Below are 12,778 nucleotides of genomic sequence, written 5' to 3'. Positions count from 1 at the left end.
CTGTGGGTCATGACCCAAGCCAAAGTCGGACATTTAACATACTGAGCCACCCAGGTGCCCCACATCTGTCCTATTTTACATATAAAAAGTATATATGCACATATACATATACATAAGTTACTTTTACGTGGGATGATTTCTTAGGGGATATATTCACAAACATGGTATTACTGGGTCATTGGGTCATTTCGTGGCTTTTATTTACATTATTGAACATCTTTCAGGGACCGTACCAAGCAATTTGTATTATTGATTAGTTGTTTTATTCATTTAAAAAATTTTTGTTTGGGGTTTCCTGTGTGGCAGGCACCATAGTACGTCCCAAGAGCACCCCGGTAAACAAGATCGTTGCTGTCTGCACAGAGATTCACGTTTCACAACCGTAGAGACTTGCCCACAGCCACACAGCAAGCACACGGCAGAGGCAAAGTGAGCCCTAGCTAGAGCCTGACTCCAAGCCACAGCAGCTCCACGTGTCACCCATAATTCTGACCAGCCTGAGCCAAAGGATCTCAGATAAAACTATGCTTTCTACAAAACCCAGTTTCAAGACACTTGTCTTTAGCCACCTCTTCCAATCAGATCCCTATTCTCATCCTACAAATGAACCAGTTTGGTATTTTACAAGTGTGCTGTGTTTTGATGTGGAAGCTAGTTGCCCAAGTGTGTTCACTTTGTGAAAATTCATCAAGCTGTAGATCTACAATGTGTTCATTTCTCTGTATGTAGGTTAAACTTCAAGAAAAAGTATATTTTAAAATAAGGTCACTGCCTTTGCAATGAACATCTTTTCAAGTAGTATTTTATCTTAAGTCTTATCTTGCGAGAGTTCGTTTCACTCATTCTCAGCCCTGCATTAGTAATTCCCCTTGGCATGTTTCTAATTGTTACAAATAATGATTAAATTCCCCTTAAAAATCACAGAAGAAAATCGTTTTTTTTTTTTTTTTAAGATTTTATTTTTAAGTAATCTCTACACCCAATGTAGGCTCAAATTTACAACCTCGAGATCAAGAATTGCATGCTCTACCGACTAAGCCAGCCAGGCACGCCTCGGTTTATTTTGATACAAAGATCATCTGTCTCAAACGGATTTTTTTCTGAAACTTTGCTTGCAAGATGCTGGTTTGCAAGGTTTTTTTTTAAAGCTTATTTATTTATTTTGAGAGAAAGAAAGAGAGAGCAAGGGAGGGGCAGAGAGAAGGAGAGAGAGAATCTCAAGCAGACTCTGCACTGTCAACATGGAGCCCAATGTGGGGCTCTATCCCATGAACCACGAGATCATAACCTGAGCCAAAATCAGGAGTCAGACGCTTAACTGACTAAGCCACCACCCAGGCACCTGGTTTGCAACTTTTAACACTTGTTCTCCAAAGTCAAGTTTCTAAGCAGTATTTACGTGTCTAAGCCTAAACCCTATTCCATCTCACCATAACTGAGTTAAAACGGAGCACCATCAAGCACTAAGACTTCCCATTATCTCAGTTTCCTGAGCCTCAAAGCCAAGAGCCAAGAGCCCTGCTCCTCTGACCCTCAGGCCAAGCAGGGAGCATAGCACCCTTCCTCTCCTCTGTTCCAGCCACCCTGCCCAGACTGGTCTCTTCCATCCCCAGGAGCACAATAATCAGATTGCCACCACTGGTCTAGAGTTCTCAGCTTGATCCAAGTAAAGCACAAGGCCAGCCAGCCAGCCAGCTGCCCGGAGCACCATTAGGGAACACCAGAACCTCATCTCAAAACTACAGAGGTGGGAAAATGTAGTTAATGGCTTTTCTCAAAGTAATAGAAGGCATATTCTGAAAAACTGCTTGGAACTCGGTGTGCAATCCACATGGGGCACACTCAAAGAAGGTCACATGCTCTCCTAATGTCTAAGGAACCGTTTACCAAAGGACTCCTATTTTCTCAATTGGGCATGCATGTTTGGGGCCCAGTTTGAATTGTTTGAGGAAAGAGTGAGCAAAGAGGCAGATACATGCATATGTAACCACCCTATGATGTGATGTTGCCTTCAAACAAGACTGTCAAACTATGGCTCCCCTGCAGGTCAAACCCACCATCTGTTTTTGTATGACCCATGAATTAAGAATGGTTTTTACATTTTTTAACGATTAAAAAAAATCAAAAGATTATTTCATGACATGTGAAAATTATATGAAAATCAAACTTCAGTGTCCATAAATAACATTTTATTGGAACACAGTCATGCTCTTTCATTTATGTATGGTCTATGACTGCTCTCTTGCTACAACATAAAGTTGCAACAGAGACCTTATGGCTCACAAGGCCTAAATTATTTACTATTCGGTCCTTTACAGAAAAAGTTTGACAACCTTTGCTATAAAGAGAGGCAGTTCAGAGTTAAGAAAAGAGCAAGACAAGTAAGAAGAAGAAGAAGAAGAAGACTCTGGGGTCAGGCAAGCTTGAGTTTGGCTCCAACATCTGAAACTTACTGTGTGGCTTAGGGGAAATTACTTAATTTCTCTGAGCTTTAGTTCCTTTCTCAATAGAGGCAGTATAGCATAATGACTAAGAGTATGGATTTGGGAAACATATTGCCTCCCGGCTCCACTATCTACTGGCTGTGTGATCTCCTGAAAGTTACTTAATCCCTCTAAGCCTTAGTTTCTTCAGTTGTAAATAGGCAACAGTGAGAGTATCTACCTAACAAAGGTTGTTGTATGGGATTAAATGGGTTAGTGAAGGCAAAGCACACAACGTGGTACCTGGCACAGAGTGAGTACTATAGAAGTATCTACTGTTATAGTTATTGACCTAGGAGGGTTGTTGTAAGATTATTATAACTAGTATACATCATGAGCCTAAAACATTGCCTGGAACAAAATAAGCACTCACAAATAGTAACTGCTGTGATGATGTTAATATGAACCAGTTCTATAAAACCCGGAAGAAGGAGCAATTAATTCTCTGGAGGTGGGAGAAAAGAGTGGTGAGAAAGAAACCCTATGTTTCAAAGGTGACATCTGATGTGTAGGATGAATAAGATTTTGACAAAGAAGAAGAAAGGGCATGGGAAGGAGGGAGGGAAGCACGTACAAAGGCCCAGCAGCATGAAAGTACATGTCTGGTTTGGGGAAGTGGAAAGTAGTTCCAGGAGGCTGCCCTGTGGGTTGCTAGGTGGGGAGAGAGGAGAGGACAGCAGAGGGAATTATGGGAAATGCTCCTGTATTTGTTTTCATATAATCCAAAATTGTTTCAGGCCTGTCAGCACCAACAGCATGTACTATGAGCTCTGTAGCCAACTAAAATCCCTGGGGCTTTTTGCACATATACTCTTACTAATCCATTCTCTTTTGATTTAAATAGTACCTATTCACTAGACTTCGAGTACCCATTACGTGTCGGGCATTGTGCCATACAATGGGGCAGATTCTAAATTGAATAACACACATCCCTTGCCCTCACAAAACTTAGAATCTAAATTAGGCAGTACAAGCCATAAACCTCAACAGTGCCTAAAGAAGGGCCAGATGCCAACAAAGGAAAAAGTGCTGCTTACAATGGGCAGGAATCCAGAAAGGCTTTGTAGAGGCCAGGATATTAGAACATGACCCTTAAAACAATTGAGTTGAGATGCACAAAGATGAAAGAGAAAGAGAAACATGACCAGTGAAAGAAAGAAACTTCGGGCATGTAGAGCTAGGAGGCCAGAAAGGAGGAGAGACACCCCAGCACATCCCTGAGGCAGAACTGACACACCCAGGCCCACAGTGAGAAGACTCTGAAGCCCCAGGCCTGGGGGCCTGGGGGGAAGCCATTGGCAAACAGGTCTCTGAGACCAGGAAGAGTTCGGTATTTCAGATGACGGTGCCTGCTGATAAGCCAGAGAGATTTCCAGAGAGCCCAGGGGGCTGTGGCCACATCACAAGGGATGAGAACGACTGGGAAGGGAACAAGTGATGGCAGAAGAATAGTTCTTACACTTCCATGAACTTTGGGGTGAAATATTCAGTTACACACATGTTCTTGTCTACGTAGTTTATAATGGGGGAGAATTATGTAGGAACAGGCGGTTCTTGGATGAATAAGCTAATTCATCAATATCCTTTAAAATAGCAGTGCGCAAGTATGTTGACTGGCCAAGGAAAAGTCTTCCTAAGTTGAATGGGGTGGGGGGGGGGGGGAGAAGCAGATTTAAAAACGATATATACAGCATGATTCCACAGGTATGAAAATTCCAGAACACTATATAACAACATGGTAAGGTAGATTGTCTGCAGTCCTAGGATTGTAGGACTCTCATTTTCTGGTCCTTGTTTATGTGCACCGTAAAACATTTCCACAATATGCTTGTGTTACTTGAGCAATTTTGAAGTGTTTTGTATGTATGACTTTGGTGTTTGTTTGTTAAGTTTATTTATTTATTCTGAGATAGAGGTAGAGAGAGAGAGAGGGAGAAAATTAATCTCAAATAGGCTCCACACTATCAGCACAGAACCCGACACAGGGCTCTATCTCACAGACTGTGAGATCATGACCTAAACCTAAATCAAGAGTCAGATGCTTAACTGACTGAGCCACCTCGGCGCCCCTATATGGTTTTCTTTTTTAAATTTGGCTTGGAAGGGAAAGAAAAGGCTGATCTGAGTTCCCTTGAGGCTATAGAGAATTTCTCTGGGTCCCCATCAGCGTCCAAAGACAAAACTTTTCTTTATCTAGACAGTTTAAATTGTTGAACATTACTTCTAGGAATGGCTTCTGGTTCCTTTTTAAAGGTCTATCTTGGAGAGAAGACAAGCAAAACTGAGTAATTTAACCTTCTCTTACTGTCTCAAGCCTATCTCTCTTCTTCTTGCTCACAAGAGTTTTTAAGTCCTTTTTTCTGTTTTTTATATGTTCAAAGAAGTTTGAATATGGCCTGGGTATTAGAGGACATTAAGGAACTACTGCTAATTTTGTTAGGCGATAATCATATTGTGGTCATACATATTTTTAAAGTCCTTATCTGACAGGTGAATTGAATATGTTGTCTGGGATTTTAGACTATTCCATAAAAGACAACAACAACAAGAAGTAAGGATGATGGATGAAATAAGAGTGGGAAAATGTTGACAGCTGTTGAATGATGGTTACATGGCAGGTGTGTTAGTCTATTTTCTCTACTTTAATGTATTTTCAAAAATTTTATGATGGAAGTTTTAAACGGTGGAATCTTTTATTTTCTATAGCATTTTGTCCAAGCTGTAGTTTTATTCTCATCTTTAGTTACAGAGAAAATGCAAAAAAAGTATCACCCAAAATTAAAAAGTACAGTTTATGCTACAATGGCTTTTTCAAGTATTTTAAAGAATGTTGGTGCATCAAATAACAAGTGACATAAAGGTAGACAGAGCAAAGGCTTGGAGCCCGCCTCCCTTTAGGATAGATCTAGAGGAGGAAAAGCCATGGCCCTGGATTAGGATTCCCAGGCAAGTCTTTAAAAGAAAAACGTTAGCTTCAAGTACAAGCTCTACCTGCATCTCAATATATCATCATCTGTCCCTGAGAAGTAAGGGCAACTTCTGGAAAATACACTACCCAAAGGATACTCTTGAAGTTACTTTGAGATTACCTGAAGTCTTAACTTTCTAAACAGCGTAATTACAGTCTCCGACTTCCTTTGGTCTTCCTTACCCCAATTCTGCAGAATTAGCTCTTTGCAAAAAAGCAAAAAAGTCATAATGAAAATTTGAAAGAAACTCAAGAGTGAAAATGTATTACCCACACAAAACCAGATCCCAAACCAAAGTGACTCTGAGAGTCAGGGAGACCGTCTGCCCTGGGAGTCTTTTTTGTCTGCAAAGGTGAGGGGGCAGGCAATGGGAAGTTTAGGCTTTAGGATGTTATGTTCTCCCCTTGGACCTAAGTAGCTCTCTTTCGGATGTTTACTTACTGTGAAAATATGAATTCTGCATGACATCTGGATAGACCTCCGCCAAGCCCAAGACCTCCCAGCTCTAAAGCAGCATCTATGATGAAGAAAACCATCACACCCCAGGGTTTCCCCAGCACCCCAGTGCTGGCACCTCCACTACCGTAACTGAACACACATAGCCAAGCCATGGGTGGTGACCAGCAGTTCTCTTTTTCTTTGCTGATCCAATCAGACTGGAGATGGCCTCACTCTAACTTCTCTCCTCATTTTTTCTGGATCCTTTCTGTAGGCCGTTTTTTTGTTTTGTTTTGTTTTCTGAGTAGTACATACACGTTCTAGAACATTTCAAAATACTGAATCATCTAAAAGACCCAAAGGAGAAAAGGAAAAAAACCAACTGCCAACTAGAACCAAAAGCTACACGATATTAGCGTACCTTTTCCTGTTTCTTTTTTTCAGTGCATCTTTTTTTTTCTTCTGAAACTAATGCCATACTTTATATGGAGCTTAGTATCTTGCTTTTTAAATTTAATATCTACATCATAAATATTTCCTGTATCATTAAGATTCTCCAAACATATTCTAATGACTACATAATGTTTCATTATATGAATGTAGCATTGCTTATTTAATCAATTGCCTGTTGTTAGACGTTTAAACTGCTTCTGATTTTTACTGTAATAACACTGGGTGAACATTCTAAAAATAAATTTGTATAAATACACAATTATTTCTTTAGTATAAATAGATATGAGTGCAACTACTGAAACGAAAGAGAGAAAAAATCAGCCAATGAAACTCCATAAGCAGTGTATGAGAGTATTCATTTCATCACACTACCAACTGCCACTGGGCAGAGCATTGGCCGATTTGATTTGTTCTCATTTGCATTTCATATATGACCAGTAAAAATAAAAATTCGCTCATGTGTTTGTCGACCACTTCTACTTTTTCTTCTAGAAGTCGTCTGTTTTACCAACTTCTCTAGCAAGGTAGCCATTATTTCTTAACAATGTCTTAATATCTCTTTAGATATTAATCCTTTTGATTAAGTAAGCTTGCAAACTTTTTAAAATATATTTTGTGCCCATGTATTCTGGGAATTCCCCTAAATTCCTGGCACTCCCCCATCATTGGGTAACCACTAAACAAAATGTAAAGTAACATATCCCCTGATGGATAAAGAAACTTAGCATGATTAGATGCTCAAAAGGTCATCTAGTTCAACCCACTCATTTCCCCCATGAGGAAGCCAAGGCTGAGAACAGTGGTTTAGCCCCTGGTGGCTGACTCGAGGCCCGGAAACTTGGATCAGCTGACTCAGCACTGTTTCAGTTCACACATATATATGATGTCTGCATTTTACAGCCCATACTTAATTTCCTTAATATTAAAAAAAATTTTTTAATGTTTATTTTTGAGAGACAGAGACACAGAGCACAAGGGGCAGAGAGAGAGACACACACACAGAATCTGAAACAGGCTCCAGGCTCTGAGCTGTTAGCACAGAGCCCAATGTGGGACTTGAACCCAGGAACTGTGAAATCATGACCTGAGCGGAAGTCGGAAGCTTAACGGACAGAGACACTCATGCACCCCAGTATTTTAAATGCAAAGTGCATATAGACGGCTTATAGGTAGATATTCCAAATCAGTGGCTTTTTACTCAACAAATAGCTCCCGGTTTTAATATAAACATCCTTTTTAAACAGATGTTCCCCTTCTCATTAACTTCCTTCGAGATAGATCATCTCTCTTTAGGGGCAACCACTAATTCTAATTCTCTAGAATTAGGATAAACCCTTAACTTACAAATTGCTAAAACTATAAAAGAAGTCAAGGTATTTTGTTCTGAGTATTTAGCCAAGAGCATGGAATGAAGTGAAGATGATTTAGTTTCAGGTTCAATAGAAGAAATTGCTGATTTTTAATTGTTTGTAAAGAGGTGAGATTGCAGTCAGGGTCTCAGATTCTCATCCCCATTGCTGATTAGCAGTATCCTTAGGCAAATCGCATAACCAGAAGAACAAAATATGGATGTTGATGCATAGTTCCTAGGATTTTTAAGGTGATTAAAAAGAATCTATCTCCCGTGCTTAGTGGGGTGTCTGACTCTTTGTAGAAAAGGATACCAATAAATACTCATGTGGTACTTAACAACAGCCAGACACTATTTGACATGCTTTATGAAAATTAGCCCATCAATCATGAAACACTATATGGTTAATACCTTTGTTCTCACATTTTACAGCTGGGGAAACCAAGGCACAGAGAAATAAAGTAATTTGCCCAAGATGACAAGCCAGTAAGGAGGGCTGCAGGCACTGGAACCTGGTGGTCTGGCCCCTGAGCCCACTCATAGTGCTGTGTACTTCCCCTCCCACTGCGTCTAATTTGGGGTAAGCCTACCTACCACTGCAGTTTTGATGAAACAAAGCAATCTTCTATGGTCTGAATGTTTGTGCCTCCCTATAACTCCTATACTGAAATCTAAACCCCAAGGTGATGGTATTAGGAAGTAGAGACTTTGGAGGTGATAGGTCATGAGGTTGGGGCCCTCATGAATGGATTAATGCCCTTATAAAAGAGACCCCAGAGAGTTCCCTCACCCCTTCCACCATGTGAGGACACAGTGAGACAGTGCTCTCTATGAGCTAGGAAGCAGGACCTCACCAGACACCAAGCCTGCTACCACCAGGATCTTGGACTTCCAGGCCTCCAAAACTGCAAGAAATAAAATACTGTGGTATTTTGTCACAGCAGCCTAAACAGACTAAGACATAATCCTAAAATAAAGGTAAAAGAGGAGGAGAAAGAGCTGGCAAAACACTTTTCAGCTGGTAAATGATTTCTTTCTTACTACAATCCTGATTTCTAACAACATTTGAAAGATTTCTCCCTTAAGCGGGCATTCTCACCATTGGGAGGTGTGCCAAAGAGTGATACCTTTGTGGAGGACGACCTGACAGGATCCAGTGCCTGCTCAAGCTATTCGTCATGTGAGGCTGATCCCTCTAGTCTATATGACAAAATTGGTGTCAGTAATAATGTGTAAGAGTTAGGAACAATCATTATTTTCTTGATCCATTCTTCAGCTTTAACACAAGTAACAATTCAAAGAAAAACCTATTTCAATTTTTAAATTATTCAAATGCAGTGAAGTGTTTCATGTATGAGGAAAAACTTGCATTTATTTTTTTAAATAATATTTTTTATTATTTGTTTATTTTTATTTATTTATTTATTATTATTTATTATTTATTTATTTATTATTATAAATAAATATATAAATATATTTTTAATATTTATATATTTATATATTTTTATATATTTATATATATTTATATATATTTATATTTATATTTTATATATATTTTTATATTATATATATATTATATATATTATATATATTATATATATTTTATATTTATATTATATATATTTATATATATTTATAAATATATATTTATAATATTTATATATTTAATATATTAAAAAATAAATATAATTATTTATTATTATTATTATTTAATATTTTATTATTTATTATTTTTATTTTATTATTTATTTATTTTTGAGAGAGAGAGAGAGAGAGAGTGAGCAGGAGAGGGGCAGAGAGAGAGAGAGAGAGAGACTCCCAAGCAGGCTCCGTGCTGTCAGCACAGAGCCTGGTGCAGGGTTCAGTCCTACAAACCATGAGATCAGGACCAGAGCCGAAATCAAGAGTTGGACGTTTAACTTACTGAGCCACCCAGATGCCCCTAAAACTTGCACTTCTTGATCAAAAATATTATACTTTGCAGTTTGTGCTCTGCCTCACTGCTTTAAATTTAAACACAAAACTCCAAGAGGTCACATAGAATGACACAATTGAAGTAAGCCAAGTACTATTTCAGAGTCTCTGTAATCATTGTGCAATCATTCTTTACTCCTCATCTACTATGTAAACTCAGGATTACGTACTGCCATAAAAGTGAGAATCGCAATCTGCCTAGTGGACTCCATACACACCCCTAAGAACTTACTCTGACTCTATCACTGCCAGCGCATCATGATAATTAAGTTCAGAGCTACACTGGTTTTATTGCTGTTTTTAAATTCTCTACAGGTGATGATCTCTCTTATTACCTGCCCCTGGGGTAGACCCCTTCCACCACCCTGCCTTTGGTATGCCCTGCCACTGGCGACCAAAATTTTAAACACATATATACCTTTGAACCTGGCAATTCCAATTCTTTGAATACACTATCCTGTTGTACCTATACAAGTAGTCAAGACATATGTGCAAGAACTTGCACTGATGCATTATTCATAACAGCAAGAAAAGAACTGGGAATAACTGAACAATCAAAAGGCAGTGGTTAAGTTAATTCTGCCATATCCATGCAGCGCAATCCAATACAGCATTAAAAAGAATTAGGTCATCCTGTATGTATTGAGAAGGAGGCCTATGATACGTTCGTAACTGAAAAAAGCAAACAGTTGAATAATTTGGTAAAGGGTCCCATTTATGCAGAAAAGTAAATGTACAAGCTTGTTCTGGTGCCCCTAAATGCCCAGAATGCTCAGAAGGGCATTGGTCTAGGCAGCGACAAGGTATCTGTGCAACAAGGAGCAAACCCCGGCTTGCCATGAATTCTCAGCTCCTGTTATACATGACCCTCCATAGACAAAGAGCAGCTATTCCTTAATTATCTAAGGGAGAAAAGGAACAAAGAGGAATAACCTAAGAACACAAGTTTGTATAGCTTTTCCAAAGTGTTTTAAATCCCCTTTTGTAATACAGATGCATGCACTTTTATATGAATTATATTGCAGACATAATATATAATAGCAGGATTAAATATCCCCCTAGATGCTCAAGTTCTGATCAAGGACTTACAGACAATGGGAGAAACAAGCTTATAATGACCCTGAAACTGTCAGGATACTCCAGAGCAAAATTCTTTTTCACCTGTTCAATTCATCACTTATGCATATATAATGTTCTATTAACATTAAGTTCCAAATTCACAGAAGTCTGAAAAAAATGACAGGATATCTGCCTTTAATTGCCTTTAAACTGGCTACTTTTAAAGAGCCTACTGGGGCCAAAGATAATAAAGAAAATGTTAATATCGTTTAGGCCTAGAGGTTTTTTTAAAAAAATTTTTTCTTACTTAGTTAATAACGTCTCTGACCCTCCCTTTTTTTTTCTCTATAGAAGAAATGACTTCATGGAAAAAAGTAATGTGTTAGCCATGCAAAGGCAGAATGCTATGGCTGTGCTTCATCATACTAAGGTCCCATAAAACTGAGACCTTAGAGAATAAAATCCTACATTAGAGAGAAAAGAAGCAACATCCTGCATACAAACGACCTCATGCTCAGCTTCATCCCACAGAAAAATTAAAACTTAAGTGGACAAGTGCTATAATAAAGGTAAATTCAAAATGCCAAGAGAGACTGAGGACAGAGCACTTACATCCTCGAGGGTGGTGAGGATGGAGGGAATGGAGAGGAGTGACATTTGAAATGGTCTTGGAGGAGGCAAAGAAAATAGGATGGGAAGACCTGAACCACACAGAGGAAGTAGCTGTTGCCCAGTTATGCATGTGGGAAAGGTCTGTGCGTTTGGAGTGTAGACAGTTGACTTTTGTGGCTGAAACACAGGTGGGAGGTGAGGTGAGGAGGGACCCTGGGGCCAATTTACTCCACATTAAGTATAAAATAACCTCCATCCAGCCGTCTCTCTCTCATTACCTTTTTCCTTGTCACTATCACCATGTCCCCTAGCCATTTCTGTAATCTCTCCAGACTATGTAGCATCCCCCAAACTCTTCCTGCCTTCCCTGCCTCAATAACCTTAAGCATCCTGTTCTCATCTCCTAAAATATGATCTCTCCTGTTCTGACTTTTCCTGGTCAAGTTCTACCTGACCCAGAGCCCAGCTCAAATGCCACCTCTCCATAAAGGCTTCCAGAAACTCCCACTAAGCATTAGCTTTTCCCTTATTTGAGCTCACATGTCATCTTTAAATGTGTTTACATTTTACTTTTTTGAACAGTTAATACATGCCTGTAGTAAAATTCAAAGAGTACAAAAGTGAAAAATATGTCTCCCTCCTATGCCTGCCCTCCATGGCCCTGGGCCATTTTCCCAGAGGCAACCAGTGTATTACGTTTCTCGTGCATTTTTCCAAAACTATTAAATTACGACAGGTATTCACCTGCACACATGCATGAATGCATATGTGTAATTATTCTATAGACACATTCTTTTTTTAATATGCAAACTACAGTCTACTATACTATACTCCCTGCTGCTCTTCTCACCCAATAATATATCATGAAACTTTGTCCTTATCAGCAGGTTTTGAGTTGCCTGATTCTAAATACCTTTAGTAGAGGACTAAGCAGTTCTTCCTCAGCTATGGATCAATCTGAAGACATAAGTGTATACTAAATATAAATGGAGAATCAGTGTGGGGACTTAGACTTTTTCTCACTGTGTTGTATGTAGAGGCTGCTTGCAGCAGACAGAGCCCTGGACTATGAGTCAGGCTCAAATCCTGGCTGTACCACTAACTATGTGACCTTGCTCACACCAGCTAGCATCTCCAGACTTCAACTTCTTTCATCTGTAAAATTAGGCATTGGACTTAAAATGGGCCTCACCAGTACTCATATTTCACGTTTCTATGAAAGCACTGATAACATATGGTGCTTGGAGAGCAGATGTTACCAGAGAAGAAGACAAAGGGGCAGATAGCTCAAAGTTCTTGCCATGATGATCTTTCCCTGTTCCCAGGATTTTCCTTTTACGTTGCTTTGCTCGTCCTTCCTCCTCTACCCTCCAACCTTGGCCCAGAGGCATGCATGCTCATAAGGCCTCTCAGCATGGGCACATCGGCCAAGCTAAGCA

This window comes from Panthera onca, chromosome B1, assembly GCF_046562875.1.
Source record: "Panthera onca isolate mPanOnc1 chromosome B1, mPanOnc1 haplotype 2, whole genome shotgun sequence".
Lineage (NCBI taxonomy): Eukaryota > Metazoa > Chordata > Mammalia > Carnivora > Felidae > Panthera > Panthera onca.
Note: the sequence above shows the minus strand (reverse complement) of the source record.